We start from the raw sequence: 12,617 nt of genomic DNA, 5'->3' as shown, positions 1-12,617 counted from the left end.
AGTTGGGGTGGGGGTGCATTTCCAAGGTCCTCTCCTAGAACTGGGAGTCTAAAAGACCCTATCACAATTAAAGTGCATTTCTAGCAAGCAGGACAGTGACACCTGCAACCTTCTAACAGTTTGACACTAGTGGCCTCTGTCAGGTGTCTGTCCTAAGGACTGTGTGTTGGAGGCTACAGCTGTGGGCTCTTTCCCTGGGTGACTGAGAAAAGGTGAATGTGGGGGGGGGCATCCCCACCCCATGAAGTTTTAAACACACTCCTCTCCCTGCTGTTTTGAGGCCAAAAAGCCTCTGTGCTGGTAAGAGAGAGTGAAAGTTACTGGACTGGTTGGGGTGGGAAGAAATCAAGTGGGGTCTGGTACTGGTCCTGAACCCTCAGGGCTCCCAGGCATCTGGGCTCCTCAGCCTCCAGCATTTAGCCCTTTGGAGCTCTATAGTTCCCAAGTCAATCCAGCCTCCCCAACTGGAAGTATTCATCAAGAGATGAGACTCCCCAGGTGTATAGGGGGATTCCATTGTAGAAGTATTTATTAGGAAGGGTGTGGGGTCTCCCACCAGGAGCAGACCCAGATGGCCAGGACAGACCTTGCCTGGGATCCTGACTAAGCTGTTACCATATCCCTCCTGTGCAGGCTGCTCTCAGACAGCCTCAAATGCCTCTCTCCAAAGATCAGGACTGGGGCTGATGGAGGAGGGGTGCGTTTTATGAGTCGGGCAGAACCATTGGTCACCTACAGTCACTGCTGGCCACACAAACACTCTTAAGCACCTACCAAACTGCCTGTCCTCCGTGGCCATGCTAGGGTGTCTTCACTATTAATCTGAAGTCAGGCAACAGATCCTGGGCTCCCTGAGAACCCCAGGCAGGGGGCCCCAGTACTTAGCAGGGATCTGAAGAAGGCAGGAGCCCCAGGCTTTTGAGAGAGCGTTGGCCAACTTGAGATCAGGAGTCGGTCAAGAGTGTAGGAAATAACTTGAGATGGGGCCACTTGGAGTAGGTCTCTGTGGGTGTCCAGCCCACAGTCGGGTGCCCTATGTGTGAGCTGCCTCCTGGCCACCAGACCAAGCGACAGGAAGGACACATCAAAGGAGGTAAATACATAGACGCTGGAAGGGCAAGGGACAGGGTAACAGTGGAAGTCACCATCACTGTGGAACCCGTCTCTGCCTTTGTGTTCGATGTTGGAGGCCCGGTGACAGACAACACTGGCGGGTCTGCACGTATTCCGCCTGTAAGCATCCGGCAGCATTATTCCATCTGTGTCCGACATGGCCCCGTTTACAAAGGGCACCTAAGCAGCCTTCCTGACCTGGGGAATCGACCTTACAGCCTGGTTTAAGAAGTTGCCACCAAATGGGTTGGGGAACTTTAGTCTAAGCTCACTTCTGCAGCCTCTCGCTTCGCTCTGGCTTTCAGTTTACAATTCGAGTATGAATCTGGAAATCAATCTGGCATTCACACAACAGGGGCCCTCCCATAGGAACCAGTTGGCCAGTAGGAGCGGTGCGGGAGCGCCCTCCAGCGGTCATATTCAGTATGGCAGCTGACGGGAGACGAGAAGGCAGCAACGCGGGAGGGGAGGCTGGGAATGCTCCCAGGATCCAAATGCTCCTGATTTGGACCGTGGGCAACTTGGGGACTAAAGAAACGAACTGTTTATCAAAGAGGGAATAGTAAGATGCCTCTTATGCTGGGTGCGCTGATGCTCTCTTGTGACCCTGACTCAGATGGTTGAGGCAGGAGGATCTTGAGTTTGAGAGCAGCCTAGGCTACATAAAAAATAAACCAAAGGGGTTGGAGGGGTGGCTCAGCAGTTAAAAGTGCTTGCTGCTCTTCCAAAGAATCTGAGTTTGTTTCTGAGCACCCACGTCGGGCAGCTCACAACTGTATGCAACTCTAGCTCCAAGGGATCTGATGTCCTCTTCTGACTTCTCCAGGTGTGCGCACACGTGCGCGTGCGCGCGCGCGCACACAAACACACACACACACACACACACACACACACACACACACACACTCTCACTCACTCACTCACTCCAAAGGGCTAAGGAGATGGCTCCGTGGTTAGTGCAGTGACCTGCAAACAGAAAGGCTGAGTCTGAAGGGGTTGGGGATTTAGCTCAGCGGTAGAGCGATTGCCTAGCAAACACAAGGCCCTGGGTTCGGTCCCCAGCTCCGAAAAAGAAAAAGAAAAAAAAAAAAAGGCTGAGTCTGAATCCCCAGCACGCATTTGCAAAAGCACGGGGGGGGGCAGAAGACAGGTGAATCCTGAGAGCCCACATTTCAACCAGCCTGACACTGACAAGAGGTTCTACCTCAAGGCAGAGTCAGAGCAAGAACAAGGTAGGGGAGACGCCTAGCATCTGCTCTGGCCCCCATGTGTGCACAGGCACAAGCACACGTACACTTTCGTATGCATACACCTCACACAAGCACACAATGACTTTCCTGGACTAGGGTCCTGAAGGGATGGGGTCAGAGATCACCTAACCAGAATGGAACCAGCCGAGTAAGGAGCTAGAATCGTCACATTAGAAGATGGTGGGAACACATGGGTGGAACCCAGAGACAGCCTGGGAGCACTCCTCAGGGAGCTCGAGAGCCAGAAGCCCAGCCTCACTCATCATCATTGCCTGAGGCTGTATTCTAAGAAAAGTAAGGCTTTCACCAACCTCTGACTTCCCCAAAGACCTCAAATAGGTAATTTCCAAGGGAGTTGTCTGCCCCAACGCTCGCCCCAGCTGTGGAGCACATGCCCAGTGGGCATCCGTGCCTTTCCTCTTGGAGGGAAGAGCACTCTGGCTCACCCACAGACAGTCATTGCTTCCTGGAACAAAATCCTGCCACGCCTGGCTGGAGAGCAGGGCTAGAACCCACTGCTTCCAGGATAAGCAGTGAAGTTTGTAATAGTTTTATTGAAACGCAATCTATACATAACATAAAACCCACAGGTTTCTGAGGCCTACCCATACTACAGTGTTAACTTTTCTTTAAGATTTATTTATGTACTCACTTGTTTTATGTGAGTATACTGTTGTGAATACACTACAGCTGTCTTCAGACACACCAGCAGAGGGCACTGGATCCCATTACAGATGACTGTGAGCCACCATGTGGTTGCTGGGACCTTTGAACTCTGGAAGAGCAGTCAATGCTCTTAACCGATGAGCCATCTCTCCAGCCCTATTTTCTTCCTTCCTTTCTTCCTTCCTTCCTTCCTTCCTTCCTTCCTTCCTTTCTTTCTTTCTTCCTTTCTTTCTTTCTTTCCTTATTTTCTTTCTTTCTTTCCTTATTTTCTTTCTTTCTTTCCTTATTTTCTTTCTTTTTTAAGAGAGAGTTTCCCTATGTAGCCCTGGCTGTCCTGGAACTTATCAGGCTGGCCTCAAACTCAGATGTCTGCCTCCCTCTGTCTCCCGAGTGCTAGCATTAAAAAGCATGCACCACCGCTGCCCGGCTGATTACTGCTAATTTTCATTGAGACTTACTGAGTTTGTTTAGGTTTTTTTTTTTTTTTTTTTTTTTTTTTTGAGACTGGGTCTCATGGAGTTTTAACTAACCTTGAACTCCGTATGTAGCCCAAAATAGCCTTGCATTTCTAATTTTCCTGTCTCCGTCTCTCAAGTGTGGGGATTGCAGATGTGAGCCACCATACCCAGTATTAAGAGGCTTTGTACATTTAGGCAAACACTCTTGGCTACAACCTCAGCCAACCCTGACATGTAACCCAGAATAGTCTCTGCCTCCCTTAGGGCTGGAATTATAGGTGTGTGTCATCAAGCATAGGCTGGCTTGCCTTTAGGGCTGGAGAGGTTCATGGTGGAGGTGTTCGGGTGAGGGGCAACAGGGATCAGGACAACGCCGACGAACACCCAAGGCTAAACAAGGCCAGGAATCAGAGTCCTTCCAAGGTCAGGGCGTCCACGCCTGCAGACCGCGGTCCAGGATGCGGGTGCGTCCAGACCGGCTCGCATTCCAGAGTCTCCCATCCCTTGTCCGCAGCACCTCGCCGGGAGACGCAGAGATGCACACACAGCTAAACTATAGCCAGCAGCCGCACGCCTATTGGTTAAGAGAACCGCAGCCCGAACCAATCAATGCACAGCATCCGAGCGCCTACTTGAATGCGGTGGGCGGGGGGTTTTGCGCGAGCGCGTGCGCGCCAGGGCTCTGCAGCCGGGATGGGGGGATGGGAGTGGGGGTGGGGGTTTCGAGACTTAAGCTGAGCAGACTGTTGGATCCCGCGGTCCCCACGTGATCCGGCGCGCCCCACTCTGGGCTTGGGGAGCCGGTTTCTCCTTAGGACAAAGCGCCGGGGCCGCGCTCTCTGGTGCGGGGAAGCCTGGGCGAGCATCCCCGCCCCGGGAGTGCCTAGGGGACTGGGCTGACCACCCGCGTCGCCCTGGACTCCTGACGCCCAGATGAAGGAGAGGATATAGGTCACAAGGAAGCAGGTTGCACTTGAGTTCACCGGACCAGAGAACAACAGGAAACCCGGATCCTCCCAAATCCAAAGAGAACCTCACCACCTGGCTGTCCTTCCTGCCTTATGTGGTGTGGCGCTTCAAGCGGCCATGTTACGCCCTCCCTGACCTGGACCTTGCCCACCAAGGACCAGCTTGTTGGATCCGGAGCCCCAAACCATAGAGGGAGGAAACAAAGGCTGGCGGATCACGGGGTGGGTGGGGCCTGTGGACCCTTGCCTGGCAGGTTCGCCCATGAAGCTTTGTAGGCCCCTGAGCTTTCTGCAGACCTGTGCTATGTCACCTAGCCGCATTGCATTGCATTGCACAGGAGCCCTTCTTACCCAGAACCCTAAGAGGGCACGTGGGGACTCGATCCCTGTGCTGTGCACCTGTCTGGCTCCACTGGCTTCCAAGTGGTTCCAAGACCCAAGACTGTTCACTTGGGGACACTTGCCCTCCCTCCTTCCGTGGGAAAACCTCTACTGCAGTGTTGGCTCCTCCCTACACAAATGACTTCTTTATAACCCGGTCCCTCAGCTAGGATCTGGGTCTGGCTTATCTGGCTTGGGGCAAAGGAAGTCTGTTCATCTGTCTGCAGTAATCGGAGCAAAAGACAGCTCCACCTTGGTGCCTGGAGGAGTTTGACATTCCTTCAGTGCAGTTCTACTCAGATGAAGCCAGGATTCAGAGACAGTTTATTAAGATGAGATTGCTAACAGCTTTAAGTATTAAAGGTGATCAGGGAAAGGCTCCTGTACATCCAGGTGTGAGCGTGGCCTTTCTTGAGCTTCCTGGTTTGAGCGACTAGCAGTAACCATATATGCACTTTTTTTGTGACTCCTAAGTTTTATATTGCTCAAGGCGTTTTGAAGCGACACCCTCCTGCCTTCAGTAAATTAGACCATAGAGCCAGCAATTCCTGACGTGGTTTGGGTAGGAAAATCTAACGTGGTGAAACCGTGGGTTGGGAAGGTTACACACAGGTTAAGCCATGTCTGTTACCATAATGGGGTTTATAATCTTGCCTGTGAGATTCCTAGAAAATTGCAGGTTTATATCCGGGAAAGGAATGAGGCCAAACTCAGAGGTCATGTACTTTAGGTCTCAAGCCTGGTTTATTCTTTTTTGAGCTATCTCTGTATAAAAGGGATAGTGTCTCTACAAAGACAACCTTCGCAATGTATTTCATGATTCATGCTGAATTCTTGACTTTCAGCAAGCAAAAGACTTCAACAGACTAGTGAAAGGGGGCTCTGTTCCTCTATACATACTTCTGTCTTCTGTCTTCCTAGCCTACCTCAAGCTGACAACGAAGCCACTGACATACATTCACTATCGATTTAGTTCTGAGCTCACTGTGGGGGGCACACCCCAATAACCCTAGCACCTAAAAGCTGAAAGGCTAAGCAGGAAAATCGCCCCAAGTCTGAGGTCAGCCTGATCTAAATATAAACGCCTAAAGCTGTTTTGTTTTGTTTTGTTTTTTAATCTCATTTTAATGAACTACATCATTTTTTGTTTGGTTGGGTTTTTTTGTTTATTTGTTTTGGTTTTTTGAGACAGAGTTTCTCCGCGTAGCCCTGGTTGTCCTAGACTTTGCTTTGTAGACCAGGCTGGCCAATAAGTCACAGAAATCTGCCTGCCTCTGTCTCAGGAGTGCTGGGGTGGCGGGTGAGGGTGGGGATGAGGAGGACGAGGGGGTTGGGGAGTATTAAGGGCAATCACCACCACACCTGGTGATGAACAGCATCTCTGAATTGTTTCAAAGCGTCTACAGTGTGAAATGAGAACAACTAAAATACTGCAGCCTCTGAACTGGTGGGGTAAAGGCCTGCTGTGCCGGCAGCAGGCACAGGGACTAAGTAAATCCCCAGCACCCACATAAAGGCTAAGTGTGGAAACTGGCAGGAGAGACTGACTGCTCTTCCAGAGGTCCTGAGTTCAAATCCCAGCAACCACATGGTAGCTCACAACCATCTGTAATGGGATCTAATGCCCATTTCTGGTGTGTCTGAAGACAGCTACAGTGTATTCACATATAATAAATAAATAAATCTTTAAAAGTAAGATGGAGAGCCAGGATGGAGAGTTCAAAACCAGTTCAAGATCTCTACAAAGAGAGCTCCAGGTCACCCATGGCTGTTACACAGAAAAACCCCATTTCAGGAAAAAAAAAAAAAAAAAAAGAAAAGAACACTGGTGAGAAAAAGGCTCTTGCTGCCAAGCTTGATGGCCCGAGTTCAATCCCTGGAACTAGCATGTCGGAAGGAAAAACTGATTCCTGCAAGTTACTCTATAACCTAAACACACATGCACACACACATGCATACACACACACACTCGTGCACACACACACGTACCAAATAAATGAAAGAAACAAAACAATGCACATGCGTGCACACACATGCATGCACACACATACCAAATTAAAAAAAAAACAAAACAACAACATGGCAAAGCACTTTAGGAACAGAGCCCACATTGACCTCTGGGCTCTGCGTGTGCCTGAATGACGGTCCACCCTCACATACATGCATTTGACACTCGAAAATCAGCTTGAATGTGAAGCCTTTTTCAAGCCACACCTAGCTTCTTTCCAACTGCAGACCAAAGCAAACCGAGAAACATGGGTGGGGGCGCATGCCTTTAATTCCAGCACACAGGAGGCAGTGACAGCCAGATCTGTTTGTGAGTTTGTGGCCAGTCCGGGCTCCACAGTCAGACTCTATCTCAAAATGAACTAAGTAGAAACAAATATTCTGGAGGATCCTTCCTCAGTAAGGAAAACAGGAGCACTTAGCAGGAAACAAGCAAAGATCGTCAAAGATTTTTTTCATAATGGCCCCTAAAGAAAGAAAGAAAATTTAAATAGTCACAAGTGGTCACTTATCATCCTATCATCCGCCAAATTGGCAAACACGCCCAGGTGTAAAGGAAGATGTCCCATGGGGAAGCTGGAAGGGCTGGCTTGGGGAGAAGGCAGACCTGGGCAGTGAGATCTGCTAGTCCAGCCCCTGGAGTATCCCACAAAGGAAGAGCCAGGAGGGCCAGACGGATCTCCACTGAGAATCGCCGTGTGAAGAAATTAAGCAGATCCTATAGGACAATGACATTACACTCTGACCAAGAGTGGACAGACAGATCTCCTGCTGCCTGGGACCCTTCCTGCCTCTCCCTCCCAGTTGAACTATTGTTTGATGTTTCTGTGACACTGTGGAAGAGCCTGGTCTATGGTGACCAGGGACACTAAGCTGGTGTAGGCAGTTGGACTCACGTTCTAAGGAAGGGCCTGCAGGACCTTGTGGTCAGTGGGAGGAAGCCAGAGCACCCCCAGACTTACTGACAGCTTTGTCTGCCTCTCCACCCCTCCCCTCCTCGTGGCTGCCTGAAGTTTGTAGTGCATGGACATATTTAATTCGTTTGTTTTTTTTTTTTTTTAAAGTGGTGCAGATTGAATGTTTTACTTTCTCAGAGGCTTCATAGGACAGAGAGATAAAAATCTAACTCCTGATCCTTAAGTGTCTGGCGCCATAGGCCTCTGGGTTGTAGGTGGTCCCAGGTTCTGATGCTGGTTTAGCCCCGCCCCCTGCGGTAGCTTCCTCTCCTTCCTTTGGTCCCACCCCCTGAGATAGCCTCCTTTTGTACAACCTTTGCCAGTGAGTTCATTTACCTACAGCCCGTGTCTGTAATCTCACTTTCATAAAACTGTGCGATCTGGGTAAGGGTACAGCCCTGACCCCTCCGTGAGGCTGACAAGGTTGTGATTGTGGCTCACAGGGAGAGTTTGGACCCTAACCCATTCTTTAAAAATCTATCATCAAGATAGGCAAAATCAGCATGTCCAGGCAAGGGTTTTATTTGCAGCCAATGTGAGCATTTTCAGCAAAAAGAAACTTGAGGGGAAAAAATCCAAGTCTTGGAATACTCTGGGTGGGCCAGAGTGGACTGAACTGCAGGACCTCCCACAGAGATCTTCAAATGAGCCACATTCACCTTCTGGAGTGTGACTCTCAAACTGCTGCAAAACCTGGAGCTTCCTTATAAAACGGGATGACAAGAGATTAAGAACCAACATGGGTGAACACAGAAACTGCAGCATCTTTTTTTTTTTTTTTTTTTTTTTGGTTTTTTTTTTCTGGGGCTGGGGATTGAACCCAGGGCCTTGCGCTTCCTTGGCAAGCGCTCTACCACTGAGGTAAAACCCCAACCCCCAAACTGCAGCATCTTGGTGCTCCTGTCCTGTTTGCATCTACCCTCTCAAGGCGTCTGTGGCCATAGAAGTGATAATGCGCATGGACTCAGGCTGTGAAGGTTGCCATGGTTTCAGGTTCCGCTCTTCCACACGGATTGCACCTGGCAGTGGGTGAGCTACTGTAGCCCCAGCCCGGCCACACCCTCAAGGGAGACCCGGAGCCAAAACCACCCCAGTCTCCCGACTGCCCACTCTCAAACACTGTGTGAGGTAACAGATGTCTGTTCAAGCTCTAGGGTTCTAAGGTCATTCGTTGCCTGGCAATAAAGAGCTGACACACCATCTGCACTGGAGTATTCGTCTTTACTATAATGAAATATGGGAGATGGGCTTACTTTATAGAGAAAAAAAAAGGCATTGTTCATAGTGAGGAGACTGGAGGGCACGACAACGGTATCCATCCACTTGGTTCTGGTGAGGGCTCAGTGGCTGTATGTAGGGTGTGTGTGTGTGTGTGTGTGTGTGTGTGTGTGTGTGTGTGTGTGTTCGCTCGCGTGCGCGCGGATAACACTCACTCCTTTACACAAGTTAACACACAGATCCCAGCACTGTAAGCCCAACCACACAGGCACAGAAACTGAGGCATCCAGGCTGCGGGACTTAATTGTGTAACTGGTAAGTGAGCGGGACAAAATGAACTGACACTAGCAACTGGCCCTGGGTCCACTCTCAGCCTTGCCCGGGGCAAAATCACTTGCTTTGCTGCATTCTTCCATCTCCCGAAGTAGCTGCTGGGCTTTGCTGGTGTCCATCCTGCCCAGCACCAGCACAAGCCAACCAGAGCAGACCTGCCTACCCTGCATTGTGATTGGTTCAGGCAATTCAGGCCTTGCCCAATCATTGTGAAGTTCTCTTTGCCCCCGGGGCTGCTGGGAGCCCCAGGCTTTTGTTCCTTCTAATCTTGAGGTCCGCTTTTGCTCTGTTTGCCCGGAAAACAGTGTGTGGAGCGAGGAGAGGGAGAGTGTGAAGGGCAGAGCTGAGGAAACTGAAGAGAAGCCATATCTGGAGGTGTAGGCTGATGCTTAACACTTAAGCTCGAAGCCCTGGGTTGGAGCTGCACCCTAAACAACAAAAAAGCGGGCTTCTGATCATTATGCCCGAAACATGGTTGCTTGACGCTGGCCACACAGTGCCCTGTTTTAGTTTTCTTACGTAGTCAGGTTAGCTTAGAACTCACTCTAGAGCCCAGAATTTGGTACAGTTCTGCCTCCCGCCTGGCAGCAGGCCCCAGGCCCACCTTCAGGACTTGCTTTTTTTTTTTTTTTTTTTTTTTTTTTTTTCGAGCTGGGGACCAAACCCAGGGCCTTGCGCTTGCTAGCAAGCGCTCTACCACTGAGCTAAATCCCCAACCCCAGGACTGAGCTAAATCCCCAACCCCAGGACTTGCTTTTAAACAGAAGGTCGGGGTTGGGGATTTAGCTCAGTGGTAGAGCACTTGCCAGTGCGCAAGGCCCTGGGTTCGGGTCCCCAGCTCCGAAAAAACAAACAAACAAACAAAAAAGCTTTACACAGAAGGTCACTCCCAATTGGTGAGGGCTGAGTGGTTTGGGGTAAGCAGAAGTTGTCTGCGAGCTCTAGTCCCCACAGAAGAGGAAAAAGTGTGAAGGTAACATGGTGGCAGAGGCCGGGCCACCATGGACGTCTACTGCTTGTTGCCCAAGTGCATACTCACTTCCTGAAAATGGCTCCCCAGGGTTTTACTAGGCATCCTCGTCTTGTCCCCAGACTGTCTTCTTACCCTGCTACCAGAGCTGGAATCTGTTTCCTACAGGCAAGAACCCTGCATGCTATATAAGCACAGCTCCCCCAAAACCGGGACTTCTGCTAGCCCCAAGCTCAACAGCGGCTGCTGTCCACCACAGAGGCATGTCCAGGTAGCTGCTCTGCTAGTCAGTTCGGTTAGAGAGGGCCAACTAACAGGGATTCAGTTTGCGAGAATTCGTTTTCTCACGTATTATCAATGGGATGAGGGGTTGGGATTGCGGTAGTTAGAGGTGGGATGTGAGTTTGTCCAGTTGGGGGTCCCAGATTCTTCCGTTCTTTCCCCTGCAACACCTGTGGGTGCTGATTTTCCTCCTTCCCTGGTCTCAAAGTGGCTGCTGGGACTCCAGATACTACACGCCTCTCCATAGTCACAGCATGGAGGACTTCCTGTCTCTCAGCACCCTGTGCTACCTGAGGCTCTCCCCCAACACACACTGCTCCCAACCTTGAAAAGGCAGGAGAGGGGGCTGGAGGGATGGCTCAGTGGTTAGGGGGAAATGACAGAGAGGAAGCCAAACGCTGCGCTGGGGAGCTTCGAGGAGGCTTTCGGTCTAACCAGAGCTTACTGGACGCTCCCATAATACAGCAGTGAAGGGAAAACAGGTCAAGCCTGCTCTAGCAGTGGGCAGAACCACCTCCCAAGTCTGCCTGCCTTCCTCCCCCACAAGAAAGAATTCTAAAACCTTCAGGTAGAAACAGAAGGGTTAAGAATTCAAGGTTACTCTCAGCAGCTAGATTTGAAGCAGCCTGGTCTACAGGACACCTTCTCTCAAAATACCATTATCGTAAAATTAACTAGAAGAAAATAAATGTCTAATCTAAGCAAACAAAGATTTTAAAAATTGCTAAAACATTGTCTTTCTCTCTGTTTTTGTTGTTGTTTGCTTGTTTTGTTTTGTTGAGAGAGAAGGTTTTTCTGTGTAGCCTGGCTGTTCTGGAACTCACTCTGTAGACCAGATCAGGCTGGCCTTGAACTGCCTGCGCCTGCCTCTTGAGTGCTGGAATTAAAGGTGTTCACTACCACTGCCTGGTTTTAAAGCATTTTTTTCTTTTCTTTTTCTAGGTTTAAAACTTTTTTTTTTTTTTTGGGTTCCTTTTTTTCGGAGCTGGGGACCGAACCCAGGGCCTTGCGCTTCCTAGGCAAGCGCTCTACCACTGAGCTAAATCCCCAACCCTGGTTTAAAACATTTTTAATGTAGAATTCCAACTAGAAAAAAAATATTCTGGGGGTTGGGGATTTAGCTCAGTGGTAGAGTGCTTGCCTAGCAAGCGCAAGGCCCTGGGTTCGATCCTCAGCTCAAAAAAAAAAAAAAAAAAAAAACAAAGAAAGGTAGACAACAAGGAGAAAGAATGCTTTCAACATTGAGGGACCAGACAGATGGCTCAAGGCACGCGGCATGCAGAGGACCTGAGTCTTGTTCCCAGGACCTATGTCAGGGAATGTATAAGCTCCTAGAACTCCAGCTTAAGACGTCAATGTTTCCTCTGGTCCTGGAAGGCACCTGCACTCATGTGAACCCACCCAAAGACACACATGCACTTATTAAAAATAGAGTAAGTTGGGCTGGGCACGATGGTGCACACCTTTAATTCCAGCCCTCAGGAGACAGGGACAAGTGGACTTTTGAATTCAAGGCCAGCCTGGTCTACAGAGAGTTCCAGGACGGTAGCCAGTCAGGGCTACATAGAGAAACCCTGTCTCAAAAGGTCAAATAACAATGAGCAGATAAGATAAAATAAAAGTTAAAGTAAATCTTTAGAATAAGCTAATATATTAATAATAAAAAGATATTCCATATCACCAATCATAAGGAAAATGTAGATGATGGTCTCATTGAGATGTCACCCATATCTGGGGCCGGTAATATGACTCACGGTAAGGGGGGATGGGGCCACACGAGCTTTCAGACATTGCTGGTGTGTCATTCCCAGTGTGAGATCATCTGGCAATCAGTACCAAGTTAAATATCCACTTATATATGATCCAGCAATTCCACTCAGTTTATCTAAGATAACAGGCACCGGGATAGCGGGGCACACTTGCCATCCCAGCACTGGGGACAGTCAGCTTCATTTGTAAAGCCAAACCTGGAAATGGCCAACAGTCCATCAGTGAACAGTGATTGGGCCGGACAT

The sequence above is a fragment of the Rattus rattus genome, chromosome 9 (assembly GCF_011064425.1).
Source record: "Rattus rattus isolate New Zealand chromosome 9, Rrattus_CSIRO_v1, whole genome shotgun sequence".
NCBI lineage: Eukaryota > Metazoa > Chordata > Mammalia > Rodentia > Muridae > Rattus > Rattus rattus.
Note: the sequence above shows the minus strand (reverse complement) of the source record.